This window comes from Phalaenopsis equestris, unplaced genomic scaffold (assembly GCF_001263595.1).
Source record: "Phalaenopsis equestris unplaced genomic scaffold, ASM126359v1 Scaffold000221, whole genome shotgun sequence".
NCBI classification, from domain to species: domain Eukaryota; kingdom Viridiplantae; phylum Streptophyta; class Magnoliopsida; order Asparagales; family Orchidaceae; genus Phalaenopsis; species Phalaenopsis equestris.
Genome location: NW_018164663.1, coordinates 130361 through 156382, shown reverse-complemented (window position 1 = coordinate 156382; position 26022 = coordinate 130361). Strand labels below are relative to the sequence as shown.

Genomic DNA, 26022 nt, shown 5'->3' with positions numbered 1-26022 from the left:
TGATAGCTCACATTGAATACTTATTTATCAAAAGTAAATATATATATATATATATATATATATATAAATTAATTGTTAGATATTGTATGACAAAGCAGTCACGTTGGGCAAATCCTAACAGGCACGAAAGGCCTTTACTGGCTCAAATCATTAAAAGAACTTATCCAACGTACAAACAGGCAAAGCCATACAATTGGGTCCAAACTGCCGAATATGAGTTATTAAACAAAGATCCCCGACTGCAAACACGGAATGACCAACAATATCCCTTATGAGGCATTTGAAAACTTCATCAAAGACCACACTAAACAAACTGAGACAACTCCCAAATCCATAACATACTCGCTCCAAGGGGCAAGTAGCCTCAAGACGAATTCTCAAGGTGGCCAGCCAAGTAGACACTGGATGTGACCTCACGAAGGGACCAGAATACAGAAGGTCAAACATGGTGCATCATGTTGATAACTACCTAGGGATGATATAAAGTATACATTTAAGTAAATACATGACAAATCCAAGTAGTCAGAGATCCCTAGAGATCTGAGTGTAATCATAAACTTCGTTTATTTTATGAAGTATCCCTACATATAAGAGGGAAGCGTTAATATAAAAAAGAACATTTCATTAAATTGCTGCACAATTCAACGACATTGTGTGTTCTTTCTTTTCCTTCATTCTCAATAGCTCATTATTTCCTCGTTTGCTAGTTTTACCCTTTAGGCGTGAACAAATGAACAAAACACGAATTTAAAGATCCTTAAATATATAAGAATTGGCTGGTATATATACATAGATAGATATGTATATATATGTGTGCGTGCGCGTACACACACGAATTGGTTGGCTCTTTGGCAGACAGAATATATGAGACCCTTAGGGTCTTGAGTTTGAGGCTCATCTTGGATTACACGCGAGAGATACATCTTTATAGATATATATATATATATATATATATAAAACATTTTTGTTTGTTTGCAAGATAATTCCTTGTCTTGTAAGAAAAAAAATTATATACAAAGATGGTTTTTACATATTCATAGCACCCAATTCTTATGTGTTTACATGTCTAACACTTAAACTTTGACTTTTTTTCTTACATTAATATCACTTAAATCTTTCATATCCTATTAAAAACTAAAAATGTGTCACTATTTTTAATATTTTTTAAAGGGAATATACGTTTTCATGTATAAATAATTGGTGTATTAAAAAGTTGAAGTTTAGGTGTTGGATATATAATGAAATAGGAATTAAGTGGTATGATCTTTCAAAAAATTGGAATTAAGTATCTAGTAATTCGATTTTAAGAGGCTTGTGATCAAAGAATAATAAATCCTCCTTGGAATTTAAAAATATAATAAAGGAATCCCTTTTATTTTAATTTGGTCATAGAAGTAAAGTAAATAAATGAAAATTTAAATTTTTATTGTTTGTTATGCTTTCAATTAAAAGTATTATGCACTTATATGGTTTATTAACTTTTACCTAAAAGACGTTTTTGTGTGTGAATGAAGTCTGCCCAAATTAGGGGTGTAAGTGAGTCAAGCCGGTTCGAGCTAGGATAGATAATTGGCTCGTGAACAGAACTCGATGAGCTAACAAGTCAATTTTAAGCCAACCCCGACTCGACTCGTTAGCTTGTGAGTTGGTTTGTTAAAAAAAAATATTGATATAAAATATCCTCAAAATATATTAAATAATATGACTTTTTTTAAGATATGAAAAATGTTAGAAAAATAATATTTTGCATTATATATTAGATGATCTCTTATTATTTATCTTCTAATTGTTCATTCTACTTGTTATATTATTGGAAAGTTGGATTATAATAATTTCATTTTCTCTTTTTAATATTAAGCAAGCAGGCACAAACTTGTAGATCTAAGCTCGAGCTCGAACTTGATAAAACCAATCAAGCTCAAACTTAAGTTTGTTGTGCGGTACACTTGCAACATTGTTTCCTTTCTTAAAAAGATATCCTTCACCTATGCAACTCATAGCTCATGTCTTCACACCATAAGTCTAACTGAAGTTACGCACAACTTCAGCTTCTCAAGAATAACACCCTTTATCAACATATCAGTAGGGTTCATGCTTCCACAAATTTTCTTAATCAACAACTGTCTGTCATTTAACAATAACCGTATGAAGTGATACCTGATTCGAATGTGTTGGTCATAGACTGAAATGTTGGATTTCTGACAAGAAATATGACGCTATGATTATCACTGTAGAGAATGTCCTTATGATCATTCTTGCCCAATTCTTCTAAGAAGTCATGTAGCATATCATCTCCTTTGCAGCCTCTGAGAATGTTGTATACCCAGCTTCTATAGTAGACAATGAAATTGTCTTTTGCAGATTAGATCCCTATGATACTGCAGTACCAAAAGTAGAAATATAGCTTATAGTACTCCTTCCACTATCAATGTCTCTAGTTAGATCAACATCAACATAGCCTTGTACCTCTGAACTCTTTCATGAAAAATACAAGTAAGTTTTTGAAGAGTCATTTAGGTATCTCAAGGTCCACTTCACTTCTTCCCAACATTCCTTTCCAGGACTACTTATGTATTTGCTAACAACTCCCACTGCATGGGCGATAACCGATCTGGTGCAAACCATAACATACATAAGTAAACCAATAGCTAAAACATAAGGAACCTTGCTCATGTGATCTCGTTCCTCCTCTGACTTGGGTGACTGATTCTTGCTGAATCTAAAGTGATTGCCCAAAGGTGTGTCAACTGCTTTGAACTTATCCATATTGAACTTGCTAAGCACTTTTTTTACATACTCAGCCTAAGAGAGTTTCAATGTGCTCTGACTCTATCTCTGACATTTCTCATGCCAAGAATTTACTTTGCCTCTCCCAAATTCTTCATTGCAAAGTGCTCTGACATCTGATCTTTCATATTATTTATCTCATCAATATTGGCTCCTGCAATAAACATGTCATCCACATATGACAGTAGAATAATATAAAAATTGTCAAAATGTCTGACATAGCAACAATGATCTGCCTGACATCCGTTACACCCTGCACTGTGCATGAAATTATCAATTTTTTTGTACCACTGTCTAGGAGCTTGCTTCAGGCCATACAAGCTCTTCTTCAGTCTGCAAACTGAATCTTCCATTTCTTGTACCAAAAACACTTCAGGTTGGTGCAAATAGATGTTTTCTTCAAGATCCCATGAAGAAATGTTGTCTTCACATATAACTACTCAAGGAACAGATCTTCTGCAGCCACCATGAAAAGTACCATTCTGATTGTTGTGAGCTTCACCATAGGAGAGAAAATCTCAGAGTAACCAATACCATTCTTTTGCTAAAAGCTTTTTACAACAAGTCTAGCATTGTACCTCTTACTGTCATCATGCTCAGTTTTCATCTGGTACACTCACTTGTTGTGCAATGCCTTCTTCCCTGATAGAAGTTATGCCAACTCCCAAATCTGATTTTCTAGCAGAGAATTCATCTCCTCCTTCATGACAAGCTTTTACTTGCTTGAATTTTCATCTTGCAAGGTTTATTCATAATTTTGTGGTTTTTCATTATCTGTCATCAAAATGTAGTTCAAAGTTGGAGAGTAACGTTGTGGAGAACTTTATGTCCTTTCTGACCTGTGAACTGTAGCTGTAAGGGTAGATTGCTCTGAAACTACCTGCGGAATAATAAGAATGGGTGCCTCGGACCCACTCTCCTTGTCACCCGCTTCTCTTCCCTGCACTGTGACATCTAGTAAATCATCAAACCTTACCAACTTAGATTCCTGCGCTGATGTTTCAGAAACTGTACTGAAGTTGTCCATGTACATAACCTTCTCATTGAAAATCACATTTCTGCTACTTAAGATCTTCTGATCCTTATCATCCTAGAAACGATATCCAAATGTCTCGTCTCCATAACCAATGAAATAACACTTCTTTAACTTAGCTTCAAGTTTACTTTGAGAATCAAGATTAATTAGAATATAAGAAAGACAACCAAAAGTTTTAATGTGAGAAAATTTGACCTATTTCCCACTCCAGATCTCCTCAGGCAATTCACAATGTAAACAAAACAAATGACCCCCTGTTGATCAAATAAACTGCACCACTTCTGCCCAGAAAGTAGGTAGTAGTCCTTCGTGCAATCTCATGCTTCTAGCCCTCTCATTGATGGTTTTGTTCATGTGCTCTGCAACACCATTTTGATGTGATGTTCTTGGAATGATTTTATTCATTATGATGCCTTGAGCTGCACAATACTCCTTGAACCCATCATCAATGTACTCACAATCATTATCTGACCTCAAACACATCAAAGTACTCTTAATCATGACCTTCCAAGCATTAAACACATTAAATGCATCTGAATTATGCTTCAAGAAATAAACCCATACCTTTTTGCTATGATCATTAATGAATATGACATATTAACGAGAGTCTCCAAGAGAAGTCACTGGAGAAGGTCCCCACACACTATGTGTACTAGATCCACCTTTCCTGCCTTTAACATCCTGTAATTTTTCAATAAACTGAACTTCCTTTGCTTCCTCATAATGCAACTCTCACGCATGACGAGATCAACTAACTTCAGTTCAGGTAGCTTGCCTTTGGACTGAAGTTCTTTCATGCCTCTCTGACTCATGTGTCCAAGTATGCAATGCCACATGTTAGTTGCATTCTCTGCAAGTGTAGTATCAATATTGTTAATTAAACTAGCAGTCATATATAGTGCACCAGTTTTCTTACCTCGAGCCAGTACTAGTGCTTCTTTAGTGACCTTTCAGGTGCTATCTAAAAGCACTACTGAATGTCCACAATCATCAAGCTACCCATCAGGTGCTATCTAAGAGCACTACTGAATGTCCACAATCATCAAGCTACCCAACATAAATAAGGTTCTTCTTCAGTTCAGAAATGTGTCTGACATTTTGCAGAGTTCACGTGTTCTTATTTGAAAGTGCAATGTCAATGTCTCAAATTCCTACCACATTCAAAGCTTCTCCATCTGTCAGATGTACTTTCCCAAAGTCATATGCAACATAACTCCGCATGAATTCCCAATGGAAAGTTGTATGGAAAGAAACACCTAAATCCGGTATCCAGTCATCAACAAAACTATGAACAGTTACCAATAGTGCATCTTGTATTTCTTCAGTTACCACATTTGTGTTATTATTCTCTGTCTTTTTGGGATTTCTGCAGTTACTCTTTATGTGGCCAATTTTACCACAATTCCAGCAAGTTACTTCTGACCAGACATTGACTGGCTTCTGCCTCTGTACTTTGATTTTGATATTCCTCTGTTTGAGTTCCTATAATGTTATCTCCCTCTGAAATCAACATTCAGTACCGAACTCGAACCTGATATCTCGCCATAAACTTTTCTGCACACCACCTCGGCCAAAATCAAATCACAAATATCATCATATTTCAGTTTAGATTTACTTGTAAAATTATTGATAACTTCCTTATGACTTCTCAACTATTTGACAATGAAACCAACAAGATTAGTGCACGTATCTCATCATCAAATTAAATTTCAACAGCGATAATTAATTTGTGATAGATTCTGAGGAAGTCCACAGCTGTTGCACAACAAAAGTACCTTTCACAATCTTCAAATTGAATAACTTTTTCATCAGGTGTACATTTTTATTTGTCGACGGCTTTTCATACATACCTGACAAGACTGTCGTAAGATCTACAGTGGTTCTTTTCTTGACGAATTTGTGTGCAACAGACCTTGAAAAGGTTAATTGAATAACCCCGAGAATTTGTCGATCCAACAAATTCCATTCAGCCTCTTTCATACTTCCCATTCTTTTTCCTAATAATGAAAGATTAAGTTTCTTCCCATAAAGATAATCCTCTATCTGTATCATCTAGAAACCTTCACTCCATCTCATGTCATTGTCTTTTCTCAGATCTAAACCAAATCTCTGATACCACTTATTGTGTGGTATATAGAACGATCGACGAAGAAAATAAAAAATTGAAACAAAAAAATTCACACAAAAAAAATACATATTTAGGTGATTCAGCAAATTAAAATTTTATAAACTCTCTATCTCTCTATATATATCGGAGATCTACTTAGGAAGAAACAGAGAAAATTCAGGAGGGAGCAGCGGCAATTTAATTTTCTTCCGGTAAGCTTTTAGCAGAAGGAAACCCAAAGACGGAGAGAAAAACCACCGCCTTCTCCTCACCGTAAGCCAAATCAAGAAGAAGGAGAAACGGAAAGCCTTACAAGCGATTCTATTCCTCTGCTTTTAACCGACGCAAAAGGAAGCCTCCGCCTTCACCTTTTCTCTCTTCTTCTGCGAAGCTTTAAATCAGATGGCGGGACCTTGCACCGTTTCGCGAATCAACAGGGAGGCGGGAGCAGGCGGGAGATGCTTGCCGGAGCAGTTAATTCCCCATTTCCTAGCCCAAATTGAGCATCTGCCGCTCCGTCCAACTCACATTACCTACCGGAGAGAAAAACCCTGATTATTTGCTCGGAGACCAAAATCCTTCCCTGGCTTCGTTCCCGACAATTCCGCACCTTCGCTCCTGTCTCTATTTTAATACGCCCTGGTTCGGCATCATGTTGCCGTGGTAAGTTCCTCTAAACCGACGTTTCTCCATCGCCGATACCGTGAAAAGTGAATTGATTAATTTTTTTTCTACGCTTTAGTGGTTTGCTCATGAAACAATTGTTCCATCACAAGGTTTATATTTAATCGTATCTTCTTGCTGCTGGATTTTTAATTATTATTACATCTGCTTGCTTCTTAATTTTGATTCATCTCATTCAGATGAAAACTCACATACATTCCCCCCATTTCCTATGTACTTAACATATATCTAACACCTAAAATTTAGTTTTTACTTGTATACCGCTCAAATCTTTTATTTTACAACCGAAATGCCGTCATTTTAACTTATAAAAATTGAAATAAACTTTTTTAGACATAGGCAAGGTAGGTTATATGTGAAAATTAAAGTTTAGGTTTAAGATATGTTAATACAAAAGAATTAGTTATGAGAAATTAAAAAAAAAAACAACCAAAATATGAATTTTGAGGACGGAGTTGTCACTTATTTTGAGCATGAGAAAGAAATTATCTTGTAACTTCATTTCTATCTTAACCAACTAAATGAATCGTTATTAGAAATCAGTGATGAGTACAATGCACTGAATGATAGAAAGAAGGAAGCCATTTTTATTTACTAATTTCTATTATGGTTTCACATATGTTAAGAGTTTACATATTTAATTTATTTTAATGTTGAGTTCAGTGCCAGTCAGCCCACAAATTATAAGAAATTATTTAAATTTATACACTTGTCATTGCGCACTATGGAGTGTGTGTTTGGTTTATTAAAGAAATGCTTTAACCTTAATTTCCATTACTAAATAAAATTCATATTGTGCTGATTTGTGGAATTCTACACAATTAAATGTTTCTACGAGGTGACGAGTTCATTCTATCGGAAAATGAGTTAGTTAAAATAAGTCACTAGAGGAGGACTCCATTAATTATAGAAGATTGGCTAGAAAAACGAGATCAAATTGCTAATTCTATATGAAATCACGTGATTGTTGAGGATCATTAGCATTTACTTTTGGGTTGAAGTTTTTGTTTGCCTTGTAGTTGAAAAATGAAGTAATATTAGTAATGGTTTGATTTACTTTACCTATAATGTATTTTATTATACTCTCGACTTCTTATATGCATTCAAGGGATGAATTATTTTTCTTCCTTCAAGTTTAGACTTATTATTGCCTTCTCTTCTTTTTCTGCAAGACAAGTTTAAATTTTTATTCTGAAACAATCTATGAATGCTATTTTTTTTATGTATGACTATTTTTATGGAGTCTCTACATTCAGTTAATGCTTCTTCTTCCAACACTAGTATAAAAAGAAACATTTCTATGGGAGTTTAAAGCCATAATGGGTTTTAGCTTTATTGCAAATTCTATTAGAATATGAGGATGAAAATATGAGAAGTGCTCAAGGTTTTTAACCTGCGGTCTATCAAGGTGTTGCGCAAAAGTTAAAAGAAAAATTTGAAATTGATGTAACAGCTGAGCAATGCAAAAATTTAGTTTGACACTAGAGAAGTATATAGAGACAAATTCAATAGCTCAAAACGAAGTCATGAGTATCATGTGATGAGAATAAGAAATGATTTTGATAGGTCATGAAGAGTATGTGTCACACATTCAAATATTTATTTTTCGCAATTATCATTTACAATATATTTATTTTAAAAGATGGTTGATAAGTTGTTATGCTTATAAACTTCTCCAAAAGATGCAGTTAATATTAATATTTCAATTACAAAGTATATGAAGTTGGAGAAAGTATGTGGTGAAGGACATGCTACCGAATAGTGGGCTAAATCTGAGAATCCCTCTTCTAGTTTGGTGTGTGAGCAGTGCATATTTAAAAACGGGTTGTAGTCCTTGAGATGCTGAGTTAGAAAGACAGACAAGTATTGGATCTTGCACCACTTCGTCAGCATCCTACTCAACTCAACCTCCTTCTCGAGAGAGTAAACCCTCAGTGACGGTCATGCAATTTTCACCACCATGTTTCACTCTACTTCACCTTCCGACTCTAAAGACCTCTTACGGTGATGCTCCACCTGGGGCAGATGATCCACTCCAATGTTTAGCTGGCGAGGTTATGCAAAACGACTCTAAAAACCGCTTTGGTGGCGAGGTTATGCAAAACGACTCTAAAAACCGCTTATGGTGGTACGCATCCTCTCATTGGAGAGAGCTTCCATCTGAAATATAACGCATTCTTGGTAACTTAGCTTTTCTTTTACATTTGGTCTTCCAATTTATCCTTGTAATACAGGCCCAATTACTGTAGAGGAAACAATGGCTATCACTGACTATCGATTTATAGAGACGACACGCCAAACCAAACCAGAGGAGCTGGTTGGTCCTTCTACTCAAGTTGCAACCAAGGGTTATCTACCCCACAACCTTTTCTTATCATAACAACTCCTTAAGTCCAGAGAGGGAAACTGATGGTCGAACGCAGTCTCATGAGTCGTTAGCCTGTCGTATGGACGAGACTATGGACTCCTTTGCTCGTGCTACATATCTTCAGCAAGAAACCATTGTATCATACTTGTGGGGGGATTTGACAGTTGTTTATGCAGACAAGGAGGCTCTCCGGGTCCAAGTCACAGATGTGGAGGTTCTTCTGGCCAAGGTTGCGTATATGAAAGCTCTCCGGGCCGAAGTAGTGGGTGTGGAAACTCCCAAAGCTAAGGTGACAACTCTATGGATGAACTGGCCAAATTTTGGGTCACTAGTTCGATTCCTCATGTGAGCACTGAGTAAGGAAGATAGAGAATTATAAGCGGTGGGCGTGCATTGTACATGAGTTTGATGAATCAAGGATTAGTTATGATCAAAGCGGCGGACGACCCGGCTGTGAAATATTTCTTTTTCATAAATAACAATTTCCTATAATTTGGTCATCATTGTTTTCTTGATTTAAGTGTTGAAATGACATCTTGATAGAACCCAATGTCGTGTTTTAGCTTTTGCAAGGGTCCTATATAAGGGTTTGAACAGATGTTAAGCAAAACTTTTTCATTTTGTGCTTTTGGTTGCCCTTAGATCATTTTATTTTCAAAGCTTGATAGCTACCAAATATTCTCCTCAGATTTTTGGGTTGGTTAAATCATTCGAGAGGTCGATCCTCATTGAGTTTAAGGTTTGGTTATTAAACGAGACTTGTGTTTATATCACTTGATCTACTCAATCCCAAGACATCCACCAAGAAGTCTGCTACAGTTTGAGCTTTGATCACCATTCAAGGGACATAAGTAAGGTGATATTCACTAGGCTCTACAGATAATTTTAATAATCAACCCAAATGTTTCAGCTGAGTGAGTATAGCCTTAAGTGGATGATCAATGACCTCCTTAATCAGATGGGTTTGGAAATATGGTCAAAGCTAGTGAGCAGAAACAATAAGAGCAAATGTTAGTTTCTTCATAAGAGGATATCTTATTTCGGTCCATCTAAGGACCAGACTGGTGTAATAAACTGGAAATTGCTTCCCTGACTCTTCTTAGACAAGTACTGAACTAATAGCTTCTGGGTCAACTTCTAAGTAGAATGAAAGTTCCCTGGCTTCAGACTTTGCAATAGTGGTGGGGAAATTAACAATTGTTTTAAATTCTGGAAAGCGCGCTCACATTCATTCGTTCAATCAAACTTTTTCATCATCCTCAGTCTTTTGAAGTAGAAGACACATTTATTTCTTAACTTGAAAATAAATCGACTTAGGGCTGTTATTCGGTTGATCAGCTTTGTACTTATTTGGTATTCAGGGGGGAAGACATGTCGAGGAGTTGCTTCACTTTCTCATGACTAGATTTAATTTCTTTGTGTGTGAAGAGGTAGCCCAAGAACTTTCTCGTTGAAGCCCCAAACGTGCATTTCAACATATTCAATTTCATATTAAATTTCCTAAGCATTTAGAAGGTTTCTTTTAAATGGCACAAAAAAAATTACAATCATTAGGTGCTGATAAGTTGCGTCAGTATTTTTCAGCCTGAGGTGCATTTCATTAAAATAATACAATCCATCAGTGGTAATAAAAACCGTCTTCACTTTGGTCGGGTGCATTTTGATCTGGTGAATTCTGAAGAAAGCATCTAGGTAACTCATGACCGAGTGTCATACCACAGAGTCTACCAGGGCATCAATCTTGGATAGTGAATAGCCGTCTTTTGGGCAAACAATGTTCAAATTTATGAAGTCCACGCACATTCTCCATTTACCATTAGACTTTTGCATCATAATCATGTTGGATATCCATAAAGGGTACTAAACTTCTCGAATATAGTCGGCCTCCAAAAGTTTCTTGCCTTCTTCAAGAATTAGTTCGGTTAAAGTCATTGTTATCGATAAGAGTTTTTGCTTTATTGGTCGTGCGGTAAACTGGCGTTGAGCCTGTTACAAGCCATGTTGATGGGGATGTCAAGCATTTCGGTTTCCGACCATGCAAAAATATCATATTGTTCCTGAAGAATCTAGATCAACATTCATTTGTGACATGCATCAAAAGTTTTACAGATTAGAAAAATTTTACCAAGATCTTCAGTTTCAAGGCCTCCTTCCTGTCGGTGTTGTATGTTTGATGTCTGTTGTTCCACCCTTCCTATGGTTCACATTTAACACATTCGAGATTGCCCCAAATCTCACCGTCATAGTGGAACTTCACAACTACATGATATTTTGACACCACGACTTTAAAATTATTGAGGAGAGAGCGACTGAATATTGCGTTGCAAGTTGGTGGTGCGTTAACCACCAGGAAATCATCCATGTTGGCAAATCGATTGTCACCTTCTCGCCCGATGACTGAGATTGATATCACACCGATTGCCTCCTAACATTTGCCAGAGAATCTGTACAATTAGCCGGTCGGTTGTCAAATTCATCTTTTCAAATGCAGCCGGGACAAAATGTTCCCCTAGCTCCTAGTATCAACCAGGATACTGCATAAAATGAGTGCTATAACAATAATGACATTTTTATAGAGATTCCCGTTTAGGGGAAGATCATATTGGTGAAATTGATTGGATGATGGGGCTTCCTTTTTGGAACAAACGTCACAACACAGTAGCTCCCCGATCGAGTCTTTTTTTGGTCAACCCTAGCATATGAATCGCCTCCCACTATTGTTGATTCTATTCCTTTTATGTGAATAGTGTTGGGTTGGGTACGCTTGCCAGATTCGTTATCCGCTAGAGCCTTACCCTTTCGTTGAGTGTGAGTCATTGGGGCTACAAACTCTTTGAGCTTCACAGTCTGGATTAGCTCCTTTACTAGGCTATGGAGGTTTCTGCATTCTTTAGTGTCATGCCTGTGGTCCCGGTGATACTTACAGTATTTGTTGAGATTTCAGAAGGAAGCTTTGGTTTTCAATAGTCTCCTTTTGAAAATACTTCTTTTCTTTTATTGCGTCTGTGAGTGTCGTCATCAAAACTCATAGCAGTGTATGTTTGTACATCGTCTAGTCTTCTATAGACCGATCATTTGATTGGCTGCATCTATATACATCTCATTTGTCTTATTCATACCTTCATGACGATTGACCTATTTCACATTTCAGATGCAGGCCATCCTTCTCTCTCCTTCCATCATCCCTCAAGCCATTCTTGCTTGATTTTTGATCTGATTTCTTTCATTTAGAAATTGGCTAGTTCATGTACTCCTTGGCCGCAATGTGATCATTAGCTAACTCTAGGAGTTCAACCAACATCTCAGGTTTTTGTAAACCCAAAAAATATTAGAACGCGGACTTTTCACTCCTTGCGCCATGGTTGCCTTAGCAACAATTAGCTCTGGGTTCAGTACTTTGAGCATCTCCTTCTGGAACCTTATAACGTATGCCTGCAAGCTCTCCTTTGGTCCTTATTTCACATATCATAAGGAGCAGCTTTTGGACGCAAGCAAACTACACCAAAAATAACTTCCTAAAGTCTTCGAAGGAAGTACTAATTCCTATGTGAAGTTCGTTGAACCACATGAGAGCAGAATCTCTCAAAGTGGTATATAATAACCAACATTTTAATGCGTCAAAGATCGAGAAGACAAGTTGTCGACTCAAAGGACGTGTAGTCAACAAGTCACTTCATCCTTTGTATGGTTCCAAAGAGCGAACCTTAAACTTCTCTAATGGCTCAAGCTTCCACAATATGTCGGGCGAACACATTCTTCATCTGACGATAGACTTTTATTGCTCCTTGATGTGGTCCTCCCTTTGGCACAGATCTGCATTGTTCTGGTAATGAGACTACTCGTTCAACGACTTGGGTTGCCCATTGAGCTTGGGGCTCGGGTGTTAGTGGATCAGGTTGTGAGAGAGGTTGCACCCTTCCCTCAAGCACCACTCAGGCCAACTCCGCAATTTGACCTGTCCTCCAATCATAGAGCCCTTGGGTTTATTGTTGCACGAATTCTCAAACGGACCCCACATTGGATGCTTCTCCCTGATGTGTTCCTTCGCCTGGACACATTTCTCGTTTTGTTGGGCATGACTCCACACTCACCACACTTTTTAGAATGTTGGATCCTAAATTGCTTTATGGATCACACTCAAGGAATGAAAGAAGGAGATATAAGACACAAGTAATGCTTATTTTTTGGAAATTTTCTGGAATCCCCCTAATGAAAATGATCCTCCCATTTATAATTCTTCGGCAAAGTATCACAAATTACATGATTGTCTTTTCATTTAATGTGAAATACTATAATTTATAATTCATTACACATTTAAATATTTGTAATTGAATAGTGCATGTTTTGGCCTGTAACCGTCGTTGGTGTCGTTCTACATCTTTAACTACTCCTGACGCCGCTTCATATTCGTAACTGACAAACATGAATATTTGGTATTCATTCGGTCGGACCATAATCACTCAGGCAATTGAGTAATCTTTGATCGATTGAATGGACTTCAGTCGAATGTTCATCTTTTGTAAGGGTAGGTGCTAGTTGAGAGAGTGTTGCATGGTCATGCAGCGTTCGTTTGGCCGATCAGTATTTTGTTGGGTCGGCTTCATGAGTGGGCTGACTTCATGATGAATGTCTAAACACAAACCCATTTTTTGTGACCCAAAGTGTCTTCACGAGATTTGTGGAGGCATATTCCTCATATACAATAATCTCACCAAATTAATGAAAAGTAAAATCTTCTTCTTGATGCTTTCCCCTATACTATCCTAAAACACTGAAAATAGCAAAGAGAATTGTTGCCGCAAAATTCCTTAAATTCACAAGGCTAATTGCTGCGCTGAGTGCCCCAAAGTCATGTCTGCCTTCCCTGTGTTCACAAACCACACACATTGAGATGAGGTGAACAATATGTTTAGTGGGACGTATGTGAGGAGAGGCGTCTGGATTCGCCTAAACCCTCTATGCAGTTTTTTTTGGGCGAATTTAGACCCCTCCCACGCATATATCCCTTCTCCTCACATACCTCCCGCTGGACATAATGTTTCTCTCATTGAGAGAGACAGAAAACAGTTGCTAGTTCCCGATTGAGGGGCCCACAACAATTGTCGAGGTCTCCAAGTTGGAAAAAATATTGTGTTCGGCCATCCGGACGGCTACTTCGTCCGTCGATGTCGATGAGGTGTATGACGACGTGATGGTCGGTGATTGGCCGTGCGAACATGTAATGTCCGGACACAATACTGTTGCGAGATATACACCGGTTGTTGTGGTATATATATATAAATCAAACATGAGAACGATCGACGAAGCGAAAAAATAGAACGAGAAAAATTCATACCAGAAAACAGTAATACAACGAAACACACAGATTTACGTGGTTTGCGACTTGAGGAATTTACACCATCTGATAGGCTCGATTTACAAGAGAAATCTCTCACTTCGTTACTCTCTCTTCTTCTCTCTCTACGTCGAGATACACCGAAGAAACTCTACGTCGAGATACACCGAAGAAGATAAACTTACAAGAGAAATAAACACAATTTCTCTTTGGCCAGCCACCAAGAAGAAGCCAAGGGAGAATAATCTTCTTCTTCTTTCTTCTTCCTTCCGCCGCAAAGAACTGCCTCTTGCACTTCTCTTCCTTCTATCTTAAAGAAACCCAAAGGAGAACACCAACCTTGACTTAGAACAAAAAGAGAGCCGTCCGAAGCCTTTATCGCGAACAGGAAGCTTCGATATGAAAGGAGGCGGCATTTCGCGAAATGGAGGCCGGAATGGTTCGCGTCGGGAGATGTCGCGACTATTCGCAACCTGTCGCGATCGAGCAGGAGCAAGGAATTGGTGCCGATTTGCGAAACATGAGGAGGCGGGAGCGGGAGTTGGCGAAATTGGTCTCCAGCTTTAACAATCTCTCACTTGGAGACCGATACACAGACTACAACATCTTCTTCCTCGAATTGATATCCTCTACTGGCGGTGTCGCCCTTTTCTTCAAACATGAATCCTCCACCTTGAATCCTCCACCATGAATTCTCCAACTTGAATCCTTCACCTCTGCAACTCAAAGCCTTGTCTTCACTCTAGAAGACTAATTGAAGCTGTACACAACTTCAGTTTCTCAAGAGTAACACTCTCAATCAACATATAAGCAGGGTCCAAATAGCCTTGCACCTTCAAGCTATTTTCTGATTTGCTCTTGTCTCTGCTTACAACTCCCACTGCATGAGCAATATCCTGCCTCTGCTGAAAGCCTTTTTCAACAAGTCTAGCCTTATGCCTCTTACTGACAGCCTCTTATTGTCATTAAACTCAGTCTTTACCTGGTACACCCACTTATTGTGTAATGTTTTTATTCCTGGTGGAAGTTCTGTCAGCTCCCACTTGTTCGAACTTTATCTTGCAAGATTTCAAGCTCTTTGGTTCTTTATCATCTCTCTGTGGAACAATAGGAATGAGTGCCCCGGACCCACTATCCTCTTCACTTCCATCATCAATAGAATTATAAACTACCGGCAATAGTACATCCTATACTTCTTCAGATACCACATATGTGCTATCATTCTCCATCTTCTTGGGAATCCTGCAGTTCCTCCTTATGTGTCCAGCCTTGACATAATTCCAGCAGGTTGTCTGCTGATCAGACTTTGATTTTGATATCCTCTATTTGACTTCCTGTCATGTCATTTTTCTCTGAAATCAATATTCAGTGTCGAACTCGAACCTGAGGTCTCACCAGAATCTTTTCTGTGAACCTCCTCAGCCAAAATCAAATCACGAATATCATCACATTTCAGTTTAGATTTACCTGCAGAACTGCTAACTGACATTCTCATAACTTCTCAACTATTTGACAACGATACCAACAATATCAACGCATGTATCTCATCATCAAAATCAATTTCAACAGACGACAATTGATTTGTGATAGTATTGAAATCATTCATGTGTTGAACAACAAAACATCTTCCACCATCTTCAAGTTGAATAAATTTTCATCAAGTACACCTTGTTATTCGCCTATGGTTTTTCATACATATCTGATGTGGCTCCCATGAGATCTGCAATCGTCATCTCCTTCACGACGTTGTGTGCAACGGACCTCGATAGGATCTCAACCGAATAATCCCCATAATTTGTCGATCCAACAAATTTCATTCAGCTTCATCCACCCTTTCAGGTCTTTTTCCTAATAACGGAAGATTAAGTTTCTTCCCATAGATGTAGGCCTCTATCTGTATCCTCCAATAACCAAAATCCGTGCCATCAAATTTTTCGATCCCTGAAACCTTCACTTCATATGCAGCGTTATTCTACCTCAGATCCGAACAAAACTCTAATTCCAGTTGTTGCGAGATATACACCAGTTGTTGTGGTATATATATAGATATAATCGACGAATTAAAAAATAGAACGAGAAAAATTCACACTAGAAAATAGTAACACAGCGGAACACACAGATTTACGTGGTTCCTCTCACTTCATTGCTCTCTTCTTTTCTCTCTGTTCTTCTCTCTCTACACTGAGACACACCGAAGAAGATAAACTTATAAGAGAAATAAATCAAATTTTTCTTCAGCCACAAGCCACCAAGAAGAAGCCAAGGTAGAACAATTTTCTTTTTCTTTCTTCTTCTTTCTGCCACAATGAACTACCTCTTGCATTTCTCTTCCTACTATCCTGAGAAGCCCAAAGAAGAACACCAACCGTGACTTAGAACAAAAAGAGAGCCGTTCGAAGCGTTTATCGATTCATGACCTGTCGCGATCGAACAGGAGAGATGAAAGGAGTTGGCGTTTCGCGAGATGTCGCGACTATCGTGACTTGTCGCGATCGAACAGAGACGGGAATTGGAAAACATGAGGAGAGGAGGCGGGAGTGGGAGTTGGTGAAATCGGTCTCCAGCTTTAACAAATACATCCTTCTGAAATTGGGTTATAAGAACGTCTGGATGTTGACGAGGAGATGGAGTGGTGGGAATAGTAGTTGGAATACGAAAGAAAGGCTACTATAAGGAAGAGTAGGTTGGCCGGAGTAGGTGAGCAGCTACGGTTGCTCGCGGGAACTAGCTGCGACAGCACGATGACGTCGGTAAAGGCAGTAGAGGGCGACAATGAGCAGTGTCGATGGAGAAATGTGATGAGGAGGAGCAGCTGTGGTCTAGGAAGAGACGAAAGCAAAAGTGACCAAGAAAGGTGGGGGATAGGAAAAAAAGTGAGAGTTGTGGGAGCCGAAGCATTTAATATTCGATATTGTTGATTCCTCGGTGGTCGAGACATCTAAAATTTGATTCTAATACACTGCATCGATAGTCCATTGTTTTTGTTTTGCTCGATTCAGTTGATCACGAAGAATCTAATATTTGATATTTTTTGTGCTCTCCAAAATCAACTCATACTTCTTATTGTTGGCCGTCGTATTTGATCAATTTTACCCCAATAAATTTTAGAACATGTATCTCTAGATATTGCATCCCGTACTTTCAACGGTCATTTGTGATCGCCTACAATTTAATTTTCTGATGAATTTTGCCATTCGAGATCTGACAAAAACTATTTCCAACGGTTTGTTTGCTTGCCAAGGAATGTAAGTTTTTCTCGAGGAAAGCAATCTGCTAGGAATCCGTTGAAAAACTAAATTACTAACAAATTTCATTAGATTTTGAAGAATTTTTTTTGCTAGATAATTGTTGTTTTTATGTAGTATCTAGTTGGAAATCAAGCAGTGCGACACTGGATTTGACAAATATGTTGAGTTTTGGCTACTTGGGTAACCGAGATGGTAATGAAGGATCACATCATATTTCACTGGATTTTAGTTCATTTCATTCATGCCATAACAGCAACAACTGCACATAGAGAGATACAAGTAATAAAAAACATCCAATTACTCATTTTAAGTATTTAGCTCGTTAAATATTCAACACTCATAACTATAGTTAAATTAAAAGGATTCAACATTTAGAAAATTTCTTTTCTTGAGACTATAATGACTGGGGTCAGAGGGAAAGAGATATAAATTTAGGCATCCCTTTCGGCGGAGATCAGCTCTTGTTATCTTTTTTTGAGTTTTATCTCACAAAAGTTAAGAACTAAGGTTTCCTTAGTGGACTTCCATTCTATTTTCTCTTCTTCTATATGTCTCTCAATCAGAATCTCTCCCACATTATGAGAGCCCACGAATGATATGAAACGGAGACCATACATCATAAAAGAATTTAACAGATAGAAAATTTCTTCTCTTGAAATTACGTTACAAGCCAAAGCTATTGATAGCAGTAAACAGATTAAAGTTTTTATTTTATTTTATTTATTTATTTATGGTGTATTCATGCTTTGGCATCGAAATATTGTTTATCAGCCGAGCCTCCAATAAGAAAGATATAAGCTCTCAAACTTCGTCTCTCAATCCAAGGTTTAGGGACTGTTCCGATTAAATTTAGATTTAATAAAAATTAATCAAATCGATTTAAAAAAAAAAAGGCTCAATATGATAGGTATTAACTTCGGTCAATTTTTTAAAAATTATTTGGCTGTTTTTTTCTTAGATTTAAGAATATATATGATTTCGTTATATTAATTAGCTTACACCAACCTTAATTATATTAATTGAATTATAATTAGCATAGAATGTTATTTTATTATCCTTTAATTACTATGAAAATTTACATACATACCACACAATTCTTATGTATTTACATATTTAACACCTGAACTTCAATTTTTACCATTATACCAATTAATCTAAGCTTTAATTGATGCGTTTCCTTTTTTAAGAAGTTGGCAAAAGTGCTATTTTTATGTGATATGTGTAACAACCACTGCTTCATATTCCACGTGCACTGCAAGCAGAGTGCAACACCTCCACCTCTAGCCCGCACCAAAAGAAATCTGCACCATCCACCCATAATCACTTCAATCACAACCACTTATCCTTTAACTAGCTTAAGCACACTCCAAAATACCTCTTTACTTTACCAAATTTTGTATGGAGAATGAATGAATATTTCTGAGCTTGCTCTATCGTTATCAACCTTCTGTCTCCCTTACCAAACATTCTTCATGGTATCAGAGCCATAGCCCCATGGCATACCCTCCCTTTCATCATGGCCTCCTCCTCCACTATCTCCTTCGGTGGAAATACCACAAACCACCACAAGCCCTTGCCAAGTGACAACCCAATCTCCACTAAACTGAAATTCATCCTGAGCAACATGAGAAGCCTCATCACTATACAGCTCAACCCAGACAACCATCCAACCTGGAAGGCACAAGACACTAAACAGTTTCAAGCAAATGGATACAACAGCTTCCTTGACGTCTTCTGCATCTATCAGGCAAGGCACAACACCAATGTCAATGGCACTTTGCTTCCAAATCCAGATTTCACCAAATGGATGTTAATAGATCAAAATCTTGTTATGAATCCATATTAAGTTATCTCCCCACCTAATCATACCTTGCGTACTACCCGAGGGCAGACTAAAATCCTCCAATTGATCCATAATTATCCTACTAAAAATTGAGCGCCACAACCCACTATGCTAAGCAAACCCATGAGCCAATATCTCTCCAAGATCAAGGCCAAGGTTGATATATTCGCAGCAGCAAGAGCTCCTCTATACCTTGGTGCTCTTGCTGCTGCGAATATTGGCTGAAGGTTTGTACGGATAGTAGTTATGAAGGCATGGTATGTGCAAGGCCTAATAGTGGCATAACCGAATCCACATCACATCCAAACTAAAGCAACTACATTCTAAATGACAACAACAGTCCTCCTACGATCTGTCAAATTTGTCGCAAACCAGGGCACAAAGCTTTCAAATGTTGGTTCAAGCATGTCAAATCCTACCAAAGTCTCAAGGCACTTGTCACCACAAATTCAGATTCAGCCGACAATGGTACACATACATTGGAGACACCGAGCACCTCACTGTCGAACCAAATCATCTCATCCATGCCTAGGATTACCACGAAGATAGCACGAGTACAGTTGGGAATGATCAACAGCTCCTTATTGCACAAGTCAGACAATGGATCCTGCCCACTCTTCTGAATAAGCTACATCTACCCAACCTACATCACTTTCCAAACTTAGCTGATAACATTATCTCTGTTCATAAACTAACTGAAGCTAATTCATGTTCCATTACATTCACCTCTGATGGCTATCACATCATCGACTTAAAGACAAACCACACAATATTTAAGGGTTCCTGCATTTGTGGACTCTATCCTGTTCTTCCTCCAACTACTAAGCGCCACCAACACCCCTTGCTCTCAGTTTGGAACAACACTTCCTGAATCTATGGCATCAAGGACTTGGGCATCCGCCAACTAGACACAATCAATCATTGCATCCTCAAGTCCTCCTTTTCATTAGAACTAATTCACTCTATGTATCGGGTCTTTCCCCCACTCTATCGTTATAATTTTATAAATACTATTTGTTTTTCATTGATGACTACTCTTGCTATACATGGGTTTATTTTCTCCACAACAAAAATGACAACACAAAAATTTCTTGAATTCAATACTATGGGTGAAAACTGATCCCTCTATAAAATAAAAAATTAGTACCGACGGTGGTGGCAAATACATTAATCACAACATTCAAAATCTTTTTAAACAATATGACATCTAACACCAATACACATGCCCCTACACACTTGAACAAAACGATGTTCCTTAGCGCAAGCACTGTCACCTCATTGAACTTCTTTACCCGCCTAATTTTAGGTTGATGCACTACTCATGGCATGCTATCTAATCAAACATCTGCTCTCAAACACTACAACCTCCAAATCCCCATACGAACTTCTTCACCATTGCCTACCATCCTATAATCATCTCAAAATATTTCCATGCTTATGTTACCCTTGGCTTCAACCATACACTCAACACAAACATGCTCCAAAACCCTAGCTCAACAAATGAGGAAGTCACGTGCGATAAAGAAAAAAAAACCTCGCGGTAATATAATAATTACGTAGGCAGGGTCATACACAGGCGAATTTTACGTGGACAAATTTCCCTATTTTATCTTTTATGAAAGTGGGGGCCCTGCTACGTGGCATTATGTTATTAGCTCTCAAACGTAGCAAAATTTCTAGACGCCATACGTAATATTTGACCACCCTTTTTTTATTGGGGATTTTATATAACCACAAGTTCTTATGTATTATTACCTAATACCATCACTCAAAACTTTTACATCAAATCAAAATTTTCACCGTCAGTGTCTCTTTAAAAGTTAAATATATAATTTTATTTATAGATTTATGACAATATATGTAAATATTAAACTTTAGATGTTAGATATTCAAATACATGAGAATTGTGTGATATGTATTTAAATTTTCTTTTTTTTTTCATTTGAGCATAAATGCATGCATATCAAATGGGTCATGATGGGTTTTACACGATGCCGAAATGTGCCGCAATATTGAAGACTCTCAGAATAAAAATTATCTGTTTCAGAAGAGGTTTTTATGCTAAGAAATATTTTAAGCCAGTCGTTTAATTTTTTTAAAATAAATTAATTTCCTTACGAAATTCATAAAAATATAAAACAAACAGGCACTCAAATATGTTTTTTATGTAAGAAAATAAAAAAAGAACAAAATAAAAACCGACACATAGTCAAACTTGCTTTATGTTTGGATGCTTTTTTTCTTAACATTTTTATGTTTTGTTTTCAAAATTAAACACTTATGCTGGAAATATTTACTTTTTTTTTTGAAACTATGTTAAGCACAATACAAGTTTTACCTTTTTTTCTAAATTTATTTATTAAAGAAGAAAATAATTGTAAATTCGAACATATTTCAATTCTAAGTTAAAGTAAAACAAATAAAAGATGAAATTAAAACAATACAAAACTTACAAACTTTTGCATTTACACATCTAACATCCAGAGTGTAATATTTATGCTTCTGAAACCTTGGTGACATAAACTAATGCATGAAAATGAGTATATCACTGTTATAAATTTAGTAATAGTGGCATTTTTTATGTGATATTTAAGATTTTAGTGGTTTGCATGTAATATGAAATTTTATGCATTAGAAAAGTAAATATATAAAATTTTTTTGGCATGTGTGTAAATGCCCCAACATTAATTTACTTGCAAAAGAGGAAGTTGTTTAAGGTTCTGCAAGGGATTTTAAAATATTGGAAAACAAATACTATTTCAGTTGAAACAGTAAAGTGAAAATAAAGATGGAAGTCAATTACGTTAGATGAAAATAAACTAGTCTGAAGCACGTGATCATACAGTCAAAAAATTTATACATGAGTTACTGAGGGTGCGTTTGGGAGAGCTTTTTTGTAACGGTGGCGTTTTGAAAATGCCACCGTCCGTTTGGAAATTCCCTTATTGTTGCGTTTTGTAAAACTCCGTTTCACTTTTACTATTACACGCGGATCGTAGGTAGGACCCGCGATCCGTGTTTCATAGTGTCGGAAGATGACCAAAGCCCCTCCTCACTCCTCTGCCCTAATTTTGCAAGTTACGAAAAGAACTCATCTCCCTCTCTGATCCAGCACATCGCAGCACTTCGTCGCTTAATCCGCGTCTCCCTCCATCTTCGTCAATCGTTCTCACAGGCAAACATAGCTTTTGTTTATTTTTTCTCCTACACTATGTTGTCGCTCCTTTGCTCCTCAGTGGTTTTTTCTTTTTTTTTTTTTCCATGGAAGAGGGATTTGGTTAACACAGTCGAATATGTAAGAACTGTCGCTCCTCTGCTCCTCTTTTTCTTCTGCTGCATTACACTGCCTCTCCTCTGGTCATTTGTGTTTTATTATTATTATTATTATTATTTTGCTGTATTATCATTATTATTTTGCTGTGAACGTTCGATTTAGTAAACTTGTTTCAGCCTTTTGGTTTCTTTTGCGCTATTCTAAGCCGCTCCTCTGCTCCTTTGCGGTTTTTTTGTGAGATTTGCTTATTCTTCTGTTCATCCTTATATTTGTCATTGTTCCTCTTGATGCTTTATTTTACCATCAATGCTATTGCACTATTGGGTCATCTTCCGCGATATGCCGACATACCCTTTTACTAAACATGTTCATATTGTGGTGGCCACAATAACGCTCCACAATTTCATTAGACGACATCTATCTAGATCGGATACAAACTTTATTATGACTGACACCGACGAGATGCATATCCTACCTGAAGCATTTGAATTCCAGGTTGGGCAGTCTATTCCGGAAGAAGTTATGGACACCCAAGAATTTGAGACTCAGGATGGCGAAGGTGCAACAGAGATGACTGCTTTTAGGGAGCGTATCACATATATGGTATGCAACTCTTGATTTACCCTATCTTCTTTAATTTGCATATTTTATGTACCATTCTTCGGATTTTCTGAATTATGTCTTGTTATGATTTCTTGAATCTTACAAAGGTAGTTGGATTTTCTGAAATTTATGTTAGGTTGGCCATTACATGCTGAATATGATATGGGTATCTTGCTTTAATGATTTTTTGCCTGGCTATGTGAGCAATCTTGCTATTGTAATTGATACGAGTCATGTTCCATCTGAGTTTCATATTGAACAAAAGAAAGGTATTTTGTTCTCAAATTGATCGAAGAGTGGGAAGTTGATATGAATTAGGATAAGTTGGTATAAATTATGGTAAGTTGATATGATTGCCCGTGGTATAACATTTGGTATAAATTATGAGCTATTTTTAATGCTCTCACTTTTGGCTGGATATATATATATATATATCATTGTATCTTTTAGTTGCCAAATGCCAGTGGGCAATGACGTTAGCTGTAGCCCATCTTAATATGGTCGATTTCAGTCTTCATTTGCTACTATTGGAGTAGTTTTTTAATTGATCTTTTATGGTAACTGCTATGACCAACCTGCTTTTTATGAAATATTAGAACTTGCGAGTTGGAAGATGGTTGTTAGCTGACTTTTCAAATAATAATAGTATTCAGAGCAGTTGCTGAGAATTTCACATCCAATTTACAATGATAGCTTTTCTGAATGGGAATCTGTTGGTAGGAGTTATTACTTGAGATTAGGTTCCTTGTATACACAACTTATTTTAACATGAATGTTTTGAGCTTCTTTCCCCTAGAAACTTGCAACTTGCCAAATGGACAAATGCTCTTTTGGTAAATGAGCTTTCCATCAGGAATAGTAACGGCGGCACAGAACTTACATGGTTGGATCGTGCCGTATGCAATGTGCTGAGAACATAAGAATATATTTCGCATGCTCTCTGTTCTCTTAAATCTTATTATTCGTTTCTGAAATTTGGTTTTGTTTGGAATTCTGTTAAAAAAACACTAAGAATCTTATTATGTTTATGAAATTGGTTAAGCTTTTAATAAACCTTATTCTGTAGTATTTTTTTTTTTTGGCTTGAACAAAGCAAGCTATTTATGTGCGAAAGAACATTTGGTGTTGTGGAAATGCAAGTAAACACTCGTCAGATTATGAAGAATTGGATATGTATCCGTAGGCTTCATGTTTATTCCGACATCATTGATTGTGGAAATTTTTGTACTACTTGTTTTATGAAACATTGGGAATTTATGCAATTGCATATGCAATTGCATATGGATTTTATTGGATTTTATTTGTCATGCTTGAGAACTACGTGCAAAAATAAACCCAGTTCTTATTAGGCTGAAGGTATGTATGAGTTTATAAGAGTTGGAAATGCTTCATTTCTTTGTTTTCTCTGGAAAAAATTGGAAATGGATAAGGTGCAGGTATGAATTTCAGATTTGGGATTCTTCTTGCCCGTTGTATGCATCGGCTTACCTGTAATGTTATAGTTGTTCTTTTGGTATTATCGAATGTAATGCTTTGGTGTCAGCAACTCCCATTTAGGTGAGATGGCTGGCCCCTTCTCTCTCTCTCCCCCTCTTTCTCTCCCTCTCCCCCTATCTTCATACTTCATATGAGGCTCTACCATTTGTGTTTATTTATACTTGATGATGGACATTTGAGAGAATTGTAAAGAAACATTTATGTGTTGTTGGTTTAATGCATAACAAATGGCTAGAAATTGAGAGAATTGTAAAGAAACAATTACCTTGTTGTTTTTCTTTTTATGTCTACTGATTTTATTGAGATAAATGTGGAGAAGTTTGGATGGCCACAAAATTTTATTTTCGGCAACTAACCGTTGTCTCCACACTTTGATAAGTACATTTTCTTTATTTCATTTAGTTTTTGACTGATTTATTCTCTTTTAATAATTGCAGGACGATAAGTTTCTGGTATTCAGGGAAGTTCGGGCAATTGATGTGCCACTGCGGTCTATCGTTTTTGCTACTCATGTTATGCCGTCAACATAGCTACGAGCAACAGTTCTATAGGTGCCCACAGTGGAAACAAATACAGGACGACTGCAGTTTTTTCAGATGGGCAAACAACCCTTCATATTTGAGATCATCCTAATTGGACAATGTTGTACGGGGTTTGAATGTATCACAATCGGAGAACATCTTTTATGGTTCGACTGTTACCCAACCGCTCGGGATTGGTTCGTACACCAACCGAACAACGTTCCTCATGATATGTTATTTTTGCATTTCAAATTGAATGTTATAATTATCTTACTAGTTGTAGTTTCAATATGTATTTTGGTTTTAATTTGGTATCTTGAACTCTATCTTAGGTGAAGTGAGTATCAAAATTTTGTACCTTTATGAAATTATTTTTTTTCGTTATCATAATTTTGTACTGTTATGAAATGATATTTTTTGTTCTCAACTGTCAGTTATGTAGCCGTTAAACTTCTAGTGTAAACAACAATACTGTATATGTCAGAATGGTCTTTTATCTATAAAAAGCTGTTTACTGAACGTAAAAATCGAACAACTAAACAACTTATCTAGAACAGAGGCGGAATGATCATTTATCCAGAATCAGCTGTTTTCGAAAGACACAAACCAAACAGCTAGTCAGCTTTTCACGATAAATTGCTTATCAGGATAAGTTGCTTATCTGGATAAGTTGAATAAGCTGTAGCTAGGGGTGTAAACGAGCCGAAATAGATTATCAG

General features: G+C 37.1%; 1 long non-coding RNA gene across 1 annotated transcript; it reads left to right on the top strand.

Moving 5' to 3' along the window:
- Window positions 1–6085: 6085 nt before the first annotated feature.
- On the top strand, window positions 6086–25633 carry LOC110023178. The gene is made up of 3 exons (XR_002293860.1): window positions 6086–6593; window positions 23178–23285; window positions 25220–25633. It is a non-coding gene; the product is annotated as an uncharacterized LOC110023178 (long non-coding RNA).
- Window positions 25634–26022: the final 389 nt, after the last annotated feature.